We start from the raw sequence: 12,431 nt of genomic DNA, 5'->3' as shown, positions 1-12,431 counted from the left end.
GGCTAATCAGTCATAATAATAATGTTACAGTGTCCTCAGCACTTGTCCTCCTAAAAGCTTAAAGAACACAAAATGTCCTGGTTCACTCATTGGTTTTATTTTTCCCAAACTCCATATCCTTCCATTGCACAGCCTCTGGGCCCAATTAAATGATTTTTAAAAATTAGGTTAGCAAAAAGAAAAAAAATGGCCTGTTTTTTGCAGATGCAAAGACTAAATGGTCCCCATACATTGAGGAGCTGACACAGACTATGATAACAGAAAGATGAAAAAGCAACAGATTCCTTGCAAGTGCCCCCCTCTCCCCTTCCCTCTTATGCTTTGTAGGGACAAAAGAAGGCAGCATTCCTTTTTCCATCATCCGCTGTCACAATACTGACTGGCTTGCCTTGCAAAATTACCTCTAGAGTGACACAGAATTTGTACCAAGTGCAGGCAGATGACAAAACTGAAGATCAAATAATATGCAATTGAGAAATGATTTTTGGGTGCTTTTCAAAGCATTAAAGGCTTCTAGGTATTGGCCCTGCATAGTGGTGTTTATTTCATGAATACATGAAATGAATCTGGCCATTTTTCAATAATATTGACAAACATTACCTCCTCTTTGAAGCCTTCCTCAACTTGCCCAGCCAGAAAAAGTGGTCTAAGGACTGCTCTTATCAGAAGAAAGCTTTAGGCCAATATCTGATAATCTAAAGGATCTTGAAGGATTGAAAGTTACTGAATATTTGAAATGAAGGCCATCTGAAAATTCTGAAATATATGATCACTATCTATTTTATTCTATTTATCTATTGTGACATGACAAACCACCCCAAACTTAGTGACAAAATGGCAACCATTTTATTATGCGGGTCAGGAGTAAAGGCACATTGCAGGCATGGTTTTCTCTGCTCCATGTCAGGGCCTACCCTGGAAAGCCTTGACTGGCTGGAGGTGACTCACACTTTTGAGTCATCTGCAGGTTTCTCCATCTGCAAGTTGGGTTCTTGGGCTGGGGATGACTGGCAGGCTCAGCGGGGACTTCCATCAGACCACTTACATGTCCTCTTCCCATAAGGCTTGGCATTCTCACCGTACAGCTGCTGGCTCCCAGGGCTTGTGTTCTGAGAGGGAACATCCAGATAGTAGAGGTTCCAGAAAGCCAGATGGAAACCTTATGCCTCTGAGGATCTTGTCTTGGAAGTCACATAACATCATTTCTTCTGTTTTCTACAGGTCAAAACAGTCACAACCCTGCTCAAATTCGCAAAGAGGGGACGGAAATGGAAGCTCTTCATGGGAGGAAGGTAAAAGAATTTGGTGCCATCTTTAAGACTACCACATTACACCAATGGCATCTTCTCACTTTTAGCACAGCCTCTCTGCAACTCGATGATCTGCAATTTGTTTTCTCTTCACTCCAAGTGACTATGAGCTCACGCAGGGCCAAAATTATTTACAACCTAAACAAATTATATTCTAAGAAACTGTTGATGAAAATGAGACACTATAAATATTGAATGAAGTTTACACACACGCACCTAGAGAAAATTAAAGTGCTAATAATCAAAGACAATCTAAAGTCTATGGTTTAATCTCTTACTTAAATACAGTCATCTGCATTTGAGTAACTTGACAGCGATGCAGGGCAGGTGACCCCCCAAACTGGGGTTTAGCCCAGGAGGGTTATTGGCTTCACCCAGGAAAGAATTCAAGGGGGAGCCAGTGGTGTGAGACAGCAACTTTTATTGAAGCAGCAGCGTATAGCAGCAGCAGAGGTATTTCTCCTTGTGGAGCAGGGCCACCCCATAGGCAGTGAGCTCAGAGTAGCAGCCGAGAGGCAGTTCTGCAGTCATATTTATACCCACTTTTAACTACATGCAAATTAAGGTGGGATGATGCAGAAATTTCTAGGAAAAGGATGGTAACTTTCAAGTCGTTGGGTCATTGCCATGGAAAGGGATGGTAACTTCCGGGTGTTGCCGTGGCAATGGTAAACTGATGTAGCACACTGGTGGGCATATCTTATGTAATGTTGCTTTTGCCCCAGATGCCCTGGACCTTTTAACTAGTCCTCAATCCAGTCCAGTTTCCAAGTCTCTGCTCCAGAGTCGAGTACTGCCTCCTACCTCAATGGGCAAGAGTCTAGAAAATTTCATCCTTAAACCTGGTAACTTACATAATTCTTTTTCCTTGGATGCATTCTAATTGTTTCAGAGTTTTCTAGAGATGGACAATTGAGAAGGTGGCAGTCTTGCCTACTTCTAGCAAAACTGCATTAAATAAATGCTGGCAGACAACAAAAAAAAGCCCTAAAAAGAGTGTTTGTTATCTTGCCCTCCAGCTGCAGATTGAGATGTGACTTTTATCAATCAAGAAAATGGATCATAAGAAAAAGGAGATTGTAACTTAGAAGCTTTACCTGTAGATTTGTCATTTATAATCAAATACATGGGCAGTCCTCTGTTCCTTGAACAAGACGACATGCCTCTTTGTAAAGCTCATGCGTTAGCTTTTCTTTTGTCTAGAATGCTTTATCCATAGTATATACGTGCCTCATTCTGTCACTTTTTTTTTTTTTTTTTTTTTGAGATAAGTCTCGCTCTGTTGCCCAAGTGGAGTGCAGTGGTGTGATCTCGGCTCACTGCAACCTCCACCTCCTGGGTTCAAGCAATTCTCCTGCCTCAGCCTCCCTAGTAGCTGGGACAACAGGCAGATGCCACCATGCTCGGCTAATTTTTTTTATTTTTAGTAGATACGGGGTCTCGCCGGGTTAGCCAGGATGGTCTCGATCTCCTTACCTCATGATCCGCCTGCCTCTGCCTCACCTCCCAAAGTGCTGGGATTACTGGCATGAGCCACCGCACCTGGCCTCTGTCACTTTTTAAAAACAACAGCTTAAATGTCAATGCATTGTGCTTTTCTAACTACACTTTATGTAGTTCTTACTCCTATCAGTCTCTCTGTTTTGTTATCGTATTTACCTAACAGAAAACTACTTATTTGTTTATTTATTTAAGTCAACTTCCCTTCCTAGAATGTAAATTGCGTGAGCGTAGGGCCTTTCAGCTTTATCTTCTACTACTATTCTAGTTCATAGTACAGTGACTGGTGCATAATAAACAATACACTTTTTTACATAAAAGAATGAGTACAGAGCCTATAAAGACAACCTCCATCGTACAAAGGCATGGAGAAAATAATTAGTGATGCATTTAATGAATTTATGTATTGAACAACTTTAAACATCACATCTAAAGAGCTTAACAAATATTTATTTTTATAGTTTTTGCTGAAGCACCAAAATAGAGGCAAAGTTTTGTGGTGGCCAAGTGCTATCTTATTCTCAAATGGAGTTTTAGACCATCCATAAATTACTTGCAAAAGGCATGTCCTAAAACTTTGCACCACTAGACCATCATACACCTTTAATAATTCTTAGATGCATTTTATATATGATGTATTTATATAAAAATGAATGAATTCATTAGAAGACATTTTAAAAACGGGAATTTCCCTGGACAAAGAGTTTTGGGAAAGTGGAGTATTTCTTTTGAAGCCATGTGAGGAGGGCTTTTGGAAAAGCACTTAGGAATCTTGACATGTATGCTTCCTGCTTCTGTAGACACCGGGTTGGCACCTGACTCTGGTGTAAAAAAGTCTCAAGGGTTTATCATCGCTGGCAGAGTAAGAGGAGAGATGGCCAGAGTGGGATACTGCTGCCCACCCACTGATGTTGGGGCGAAGACACCCTGGGCCAGACCTAGAACACATAAATAGAAAAGAGCTGGACTTGAGGGACTTGATTTTGAACAGGACGCTACCAAAAGCACCTACCTGGGAAATTGTACTAACATAAGAGTCAGCGTGGGGCGGTGTGGTGGTTTGTTTTCACGCTGCTGGTGAAGACATACCCAAGACTGGGCGATTTACAAAAGAAAGAAGAGGCTGAATTGCACTTACATTTCCGCACGGCTGGGGAAGCCTCACAATCATGGCGGAAGACAAGTCACATCTTCACGTGGATGGCGGCAGGCAAAGAGAGAGAACGAGAGCCAAGTAAAACGGGTTTCCTTATCAAACCAGATCTCACGAGACTTACTCACTACCACGAGGACAGCATGGGAGAACCCGCCCCCACAATCCAACCGTCTCCCACCGGGTCCCTCCCAGAAACGCGGGAATTATGGGAGTACAATTCAAGATGATATTTGGGTGGGGACCCAGAGCCGAACTATATCAGGTGGACTGCCAGGAAAAAGGGGCAGGCGTGTGTTAATGCTTTGGAGAAGGCACTGTGTCTGGGATAGGAGCTACGGGTGAGAGATCCCAGCCACCGAAGGTCGCCAAGGAATCTGTGGGAGAGGAAATAAGAATTTGCCTGCCTGTTCCCAGTTGTTTGAGACTGGCGATGAGAAAAGGTTTCAATTGGATGAGAGGTTGATACTCAGGTATTAGGCAGGAAAGAACTTTTAAACCCCTGAAAAATGAGAGTTCTTCCTCATAACTGAGGGTAACTAGGAAAAAATGTCAGATCGGCCTAATATTTCATCCGGGGATAAATAAGAACAGTTCAAAATTAGAAAGAGCAGTAGTGAGAAAAAAAGAAAAGGTCATTCTCTGCTTTTAACCTGACAACTCTTATTCAGTCAATTTAAATGTTAAACAGGTTTTAGATAAAATACTAGTAAGTAAAACGCCTATGATAAGAGTTCTGGGTAAAATGTACAGCATTCTGTACTTCATAAAGAATAAAAACTCAAGTTTATTGTAGATATATTGCATGTTCTTTCTATATTCTTTCTATATATCTATTACATGTATTTTCTCTAATAGTAATTTTAAAAACCCACACATATAGGTATGTACAGAAAAAATTGAATGCTGACACACTTACCTAAATGTTAAGACAAATTTTTTCCCTGGGATTGATTTAAATTTTCTTCTTTATATTTATTTCCTCTGACCCTGGAGGCTGTGTGTACTTTACTCATTCTTTGATGCAAATACTTTTTTTTTTCAGACGGAGTCTCACTCCTGTCGCCCAGGCTGAAGTGTAGTGGTGCTATCTTAGCTCACTGCAACCTCCTCCTCCCAGGTTCAAGCGATTCTCCTGACTCAGCCTCCCAAGTAGCTGGGCTTATAGTTGCACACCACCACGCCCTGCTAATTTTGTATTTTTAGGTGAAACGGTTTTCGCCATGTTGGCCAGGCTCATCTTGAACTCCTGACCTCAGATGATCTGCCTGCCTCGGCCTCCCAAAGTGCTAGGATTACAGGTGTGAGCCACCGCACTAGGCCACAAGTACTTTTTTGAGTCCTTTGAAGGTGTCTGTTGGAAAATGTGGTCACACTTCCCAGGGAGCAGGTGATAATCTCTCCCTAAGCCGCTTGACAATGGGTGGTCCAGCCTCCTGTTGGGGTTGCTTGGTCCTTTGGCATATTTAAAATTTCTTAGGCAAATTTTTAATTTCAGGTAGCCCCTCGCTGGCTGATGAGAACCACCTGCATGCTGTTGCCCCTGCTGATGAGAGAATTCTAGTGGTTCTAGGGCTGCTTGTGCTTTCTCTGCACAGTACTTTCTTGTCATTACCGTGGCCTCTTGCCTTTATTTCATAGGCCTTTGTCAGACTCTGGGTAACAGTTTTCCTAAATATCCAGGGCTCCAGGACGCCCTTTTTTCTAGGCTTAAAACTCTCCTAACTTCTTCCCAGTGGGGAAATTGAGACTTAGAGCAGATCAACAACTTTCTCCTAAAATAAATCACCTCCTCTATCTGCAACCTAGGTCAGCTTCTCTCTTTCACCAGCTGGAGGCCAGTGGTCTGCTAAGGTCATATGTGTGCATATGTTGCTAGGCGAGTCTAGCTTTCTATAGGCTATGGGAGTGGTTGACATACATTTCCTAGGACTTTGTCATACACATAATGGAAATAATTTCATGTGAGCATTTTTAGCTTACTGAATCCAAAAGTATATTAAAAGGTGCTTTATGATAAATAGAAGAATAGAAGAATATTTTCACTTTGTAAAAGTTTTCAATGTTCTAATTCACTCATTAATAGTAAAAATCACATAAATATCTATCTTGATAGATGCTGAATAAGAATTTTATAAAGCTCATTATATGTTTTAAAAATTGAAACAATTTATAAAGTTGAATTTCTACCATATTGTGTATTTTTTAAATTCTCATAAAATTAAATGGAAACTTCCTTAATGTGTTAAAAACTTATACCAAAATATAATGTAAATATAAATATTTGATGCATATACATCAAATATCACATTTAAAGATTAACTTTAGACACATTATCTTAAATCGGGAGCAAAACAAGTGTCCAATTTTAATTATTGGATTTCAGTCAATCACTTGAGATTAGGGATAATTCCTTGGAATTCATGTAAAAGAAATGTGGATTTTGAAAATTTTGAGAAAAAATAAAACAGTAAAACTTGATGATTACAGAGATGTGATCTGCATGAAATTCTAGTAGAATTAACAAATAATGAGTGTTAATAAGAGAACTGAACAAGTTTGCTAAATATGAGGTCAACTTTCTCAGTTCTTCAGCATTCATTTAAATAAGTAATGCCAGCCAAAATGAAAAATAATGTGATATAAAACAATAGCAACAAAATTTAAAAAGTATGTAGAAATTAACCGTGGAAATAAATCTATAAAGTAGAAATTTTAAAATTGTAATAAATGAAATTAAAGAACACCTAAATAAATGTGGAGATCTATTATGTATTTAACAATATAAAAGTTTTACCTATAAGTTCAATGTAATTTCAATAAATATTCAGTAGTACATTTGAGGAACCGAACATATATACATATATACAAAATATACAGATACAAAAATATCTGTGAAAAAGTCATCTGACAAAAAAGAAACAGGATATCTTCTTAGTGATACATAAATGTATTACAAAGCTTAAATAATAACATTATAGGAAATAAAGAGTGAAAATATCAACGTAACAAAATAGAGTTCAAGAACAGACCCCTTAATCTGGGAACTAGATAAAGATGAAAGTGGTATCATCTCCAATGGCAAAAGGTTGAATGGTTCATAAATTGTTTCGGGAAAACAGACTTAAAAAGTATAAAAATAAAGTTGGCCTTCTATTTCATAGCATATACAAAGGAGGACTCCAGATGGATTAATGATTTAAATGCAAATAGTAAAACTGTAAAAAATAATGGGGCTATGGAGACTTCATTACAGAACCTTAAAAGCACAATGTATATGGATTTAACTGCCATGGATTTATCAACATAAAAATTCAGGATATTTTTCCAGCAATGAATATTACAAAAAATATTAACAGATGGACGACAGATTGGGAGAAGATATTTGCAAAAGGTTTAATATTAAAACTATACAAAGAATGTCTTCCAAGTAACCAAAAAGATGAAAAAATTAGTAAGGAAATTGGCAAAGGATATAAATGGTACAAAATGACTGAAAAGTATGTGTATAGATGTGCAACCATGTTAGTAATCAGATAAATACAAAATAAAATAAAATACTACTTCACAGTTATTGGAGTCCCAAAATGGGAAAGAAACCATGTTGATAAGAATATGGAGAACTGATGCTTGTCATCTATAGCCTGTGGGAACATAGACCGGTGTAGGCTTTCTGGAGGAAATTACACGGTGGTGGATTTACAAATGCTTATGTCTTACTACTCAACAATGTGATCTTTGTTATTTTATTCTGGAAAAATCTTGCCCCCATTCCAAGCAGGGACGTGCCTGAGTATGTTTGTGGAAATAGGTAATTGGAGGCAACATAGCTATTTATTATTAGGGGAATCAATAAAAGCAAAATGTGTTGATTACATACTATGGTTGTATTAGTCTGTTTTCATGCTACTGATAAAAACATACCTGAGACTGGAAAATTTACAAAAGAAAGAGGTTTAATTGGACTTACAGTTCCACATGGCTGGAGAGGTCTAACAATCATGGCATAAGGCAAGGAGGAGCAAGTCACATCTTACGTGGATAGCGGCAGGCAAAGAGAGAATGTACCAGCAGGGGAAATGCCAGATGCTTATAAAACCATCAGATCTTGTGAGAACTCACTCATTATCACGAGAACAGTATGGGGGAACAGCCCCCATGATTATCTCCACCTGGCCCCACCCTTGACACCTGGAGATTATTACAATTCAAGGTGAGATTTGGGTGGGGACATCTAGCTAAACCATGTCAATGGTATTCATAATCAGCGTGTCTGATCTTAAAAACTTCATGTTGACTAGATAAATAGAAAAGAAAAGATTGATAGCATAGTAATAATTACAAGTACCTTCACAAAACCTTATTCTTGTTTTAGAAAAAATTCTCATACTGAAAATAACATAACCAAAAACATGAAATCAAGCATTTATTCCACCGATAGATGAATGGGGGTAGGACTCAGGGAGGAAGGTGAGAAATATAAAATAAAAATATAATAAAAACAAAATGGTGACTTTCAGACTGATGATGAATGTGTATCATGATTTATGTGAAATGTTTAATTCAGTTATTTGAACCTGTGGTAAAAATCAAATATCATGAGGTAAAAATCAAATAAAATTTTATTTTAATGCATAGTAAAATTGGTCATGCAGACAGATCCTATTCTACTATCAATCTCTTTTTTGGAAATCCCTTTACAAACAGTAGACTGTCGAGCATTGTTTCTTCAAATTTTCTGTATGTGAAGATTTAAAATATTAGGCATGTTTGAATATGGAATTGATAATGTATGGAGAAGGCAATTTCTTTGTGTGTTTTAACAATGCTATCCAATACCCAATGAATATGTAAAACATTTCTGTCAACTTCAAGTCTGCCATTCTGTTCTATTACTTGCCAGTATTTTTGCTGCATGAAACTAACTTTAATTTCTTTGTTTCTGAGGAGTTGGTGACTCTCTGTAACATATTTTATGTACAATCCAAAACAATCCATTAAGCACTCCCTCCCCACATTCCCTGTTTTTCTGTTGACGTTCAGATTCAACACATTTATAAAATTAAGGACTGTTTTGCCAATCTCAGTTACCAGGTGTGTTATACTTTGAGGGTTGTTTATTTTCCTTAAAGTCAGACTGGATTTAGGCCCATACTTCATTTGAACTTCTCTCTTTGCATTATTTGTCTACTGGAGAAATATTGATTGGAAAAGCAGTGTAGAATAAAGTTAAGTATCCTATATAATATTTTCCTAAATAATTAAAAATGAGTTTTTAAAAAAAGTGATGTTAAAATTGTTAAGTAAAATCCAAAATGACTGATTCTTGTATTGACTTCCCAAGGATTAAAATCTCATTAGATAATAATGTAATCTAACTTACATGATAAAGTGTCCATAAAAGTAGCTAATAGTTTTCTTAGCATGTAACATTCAAAACTGAGCAATTAGTAATATGGAGTGGCCAGTGGCTAACAGTATTTAAATTTAATGAAACCTTCACAAATTCATGTTCTTCCATTTCACAGAAGGAGAAAAGGCTGATATGTAATAGTATTCAGTTTTTTTGGGGAATGCTTTTTAAGAGTAATAATGTTTTCTAAGTGCTTAGTCAAGATAACTTTTACATTATGGGAAAATGCAAGTTATTAATTCTCATTAGATTTATTTAGTGTTCTGTCACTCTTGCATTTTTAGAGATTTTCCTAATAAGATATGTGTATTTTGGCATCCAACCTCTCAACATCTTGCATGGTATTTAATATTGATATAGATATTCCTTTTTGTTATCCTGGAGTTTGAAAATGCCAGCTTGTGGTATGTCCTTTGTATATTATGAATTAAAATATTTGCCATTCTTTAAAATGCCATGTTATCCATGATTCATCTTTTATTAACATTAAATCCACAGACTGTCCATAAGGATAGTCTTACCACAGTTTCTTCTCACCTAAGTATTTAACAATATAAATCAATGCGTTAAATGTTCTTTCATGTGCTACTAGGGAAAAATAACTGGCTTTTAAATGATTTTTAGTTGTAATTATAACAACAGTTATAGTTCTTCTCCTGATAGCTTTTTTTTTTCCCAGGTGGCCTATTTTTATCCTGACATTTTTGTCCATTCTATGAATTTCATCATAGGGAAGAAGCAGCAGTTTGTCTCAGAGCAGCTCAATTTCAATCTCCAGGTGACAAGCTGATATTTCTTTCCTTTGAAGAAGCTTTTAATATGATGGGTTAAATGTCAAGGAAAAAAACCATCATATATTGAACCTTGCTAACCTCATTTATCTTAATATTAAAAACATATTGACATTTGATTTTTTTAAAAAAAATGATCTATTTTTTAACAGATGTCAAGATTTTAAAATAATGCATTTATTTAGGTATCTTGCACCTTGTTACAAATCATTTAGTGTAATGACAACATTTTGGTGAATATAAAAGATATAATCAACTTCAAAGGTATTTACTCATCTTCGGCATACTGATAATGTAAAAAGTAAAACTGTGAATTATTACACTAAAAATTCTGTGATAGGCTCTGTTCATTTTAGTTTAAAAATGGTATCTACTATGAATAATATGAAGGAGCAGAAAGAGTAGAGTTGAAGAAGAAATAACTGCTATTTATTAGATGATAAAAAGAAAGTAAGTTATAAACAGGACAGTTTGAAAATAGTTTCTTAAATAGATTTTACATTACATATTTTAGAGACACAAATTTTTAAATATTGAGAAAATGGAACATTATATTATTTGTTTACTATCTGTTTACCTAAGGCCATAATTATGCAACAAATATTAAATGTAGTAAGCCCCTTACCAAGCCTGAAAGGTAGTTTCTCTTCAGTTTTACAGCATATAAACAAAATCAGGTGCCGCAGGAGATGTGATTCATGACTCTTACATAGCTTTATAATGAGGAAGAGATATGGGAGGTTTTTAACCTCTTAAGTAAATGCTGCAAGTATAGCTTACTCCATTTATCCTTTCTAACAATCACTATACACACAAACACGAATACGAACACATTTAAGATGTCTCGTCTATACTTTTAGTATGGTAGCCACCAGCCACATGTAACTACGTAAGTTTAAATTTAAATTCATTACATTTTAATAAAATAGAAAGTTCGTTTCCTCATTTTCACTAGTCCTATTTTAAGTGCTCAAGAGTCACCTGTGGCTGCTGGCTTCCCGATTGAACAGTACAGGTCTAAAACATTTCCATCATCACAGAAAGTTCTACTGGACAGTGCTGCTCATTGATTTCTCAGTGTGGAAGGAGGTGTCTTGAAACACTTTTGATTCTTTCATAACATTGCATTCAATATTTTATATCTAGTCATACATATTTTCCACTGGTATGGAGCTACGATATGCATCCATGAACTTTTCACAAATTCCTACTTAAAAAAAATCAATACCACAGTGTACTATCAAGTTCTTAAAATTTTAAGTTTAAGAACTTAAAAATTTAAGTTTAAGAAATTTTAAAATTTAAGAACTTAAATAACAGGACAGCTTAACCAATCATCACATCACAGAGTAAAGAAGATATACTTTCTTAGGATAAATAAAAAGATTAAGCATTCATGTTTGGTTACTGCTATGGTTTGAATGTCCCCACCAAAACCCATGTTAAATTTAATTGCCAATGTAACAGTATTGGGAGGTGGGGTTTTTTAACAGGTGTTTAGGTTATGAGGGCTCCATCTTCATGAAAAAATTAATGCCCCGATGAATGCAGTGGGTCAGTTATTACAGGAGTTGGCTCCTAATAAAAATGCAAGGTGAACTTATCTCTCCGTCTTGTGGAAGGGTGCCTTCCGTCCTTCTGCCATGGGGTGACATTCACCAGATGCCAGGGCCATGCTCTTGAATGTCCTAGCCTCCAGAACCATGAGCCAGATAAATTTCTTTTCTTCATAAATTACCCAGTCTGTGGTATTCTGTTACAACAGCAAAACACAGACTAAGACAGTCATCTACTTTGCAATTAACCTTTAAAAAAATAGTCACTCTTTGATTTGTTTGAAGGCAAGATTTTGTTGTTTGAATTTGTGGCCTCTACTGAAACTTCTCTTTGAATACTTTTTCTTCAGACTGTGTTATTTTGTAATTGCATGAGGAGTCTGACATTCTAAAGAATCCTTTGAGGGAATTAGCTTTTTCTAATCTGAAAAATTATTGGTAATGAGGGCCATGGTAATTTCAATTTCAGTTTCAACAGAATATTTATTATATTAAAACACAAGGGGCACAATTTACAAAGCCAGTATGATATACTAGGTGTGGCTTAAAAATGATATAGTGCTTTAACTAAAAGTTATTTTGTATCAACTTAATTCTCTATCAAAGTAAGTAACTTTATCTCTGTCAGAGAAAAGTTAAACTGAAGTTCAGAAAGGTTATCTAAATTAATGTAAGTTGTGATTGCAAAGTAAGGATTTAAGCTTATGC

General features: G+C 36.3%; 1 long non-coding RNA gene across 1 annotated transcript in view; it reads left to right on the top strand.

The window, feature by feature from the left end:
- LOC126954329 (uncharacterized) overlaps nucleotides 1-12,431 on the top strand; it is a 167,516-nt gene that overhangs the window by 140,115 nt on the left and 14,970 nt on the right. The window contains exon 4 of the long non-coding RNA XR_007725588.1: nucleotides 1,222-1,292. This is a non-coding gene — a long non-coding RNA (uncharacterized LOC126954329). The remainder of the gene's footprint in view (nucleotides 1-1,221; nucleotides 1,293-12,431) is intronic.

Source organism: Macaca thibetana, chromosome 5 (genome assembly GCF_024542745.1).
Source record: "Macaca thibetana thibetana isolate TM-01 chromosome 5, ASM2454274v1, whole genome shotgun sequence".
Lineage (NCBI taxonomy): Eukaryota > Metazoa > Chordata > Mammalia > Primates > Cercopithecidae > Macaca > Macaca thibetana.
The sequence above is the reverse complement of the archived record's forward strand: the minus strand, read 5'-3'. Positions and strand labels throughout refer to the sequence as shown.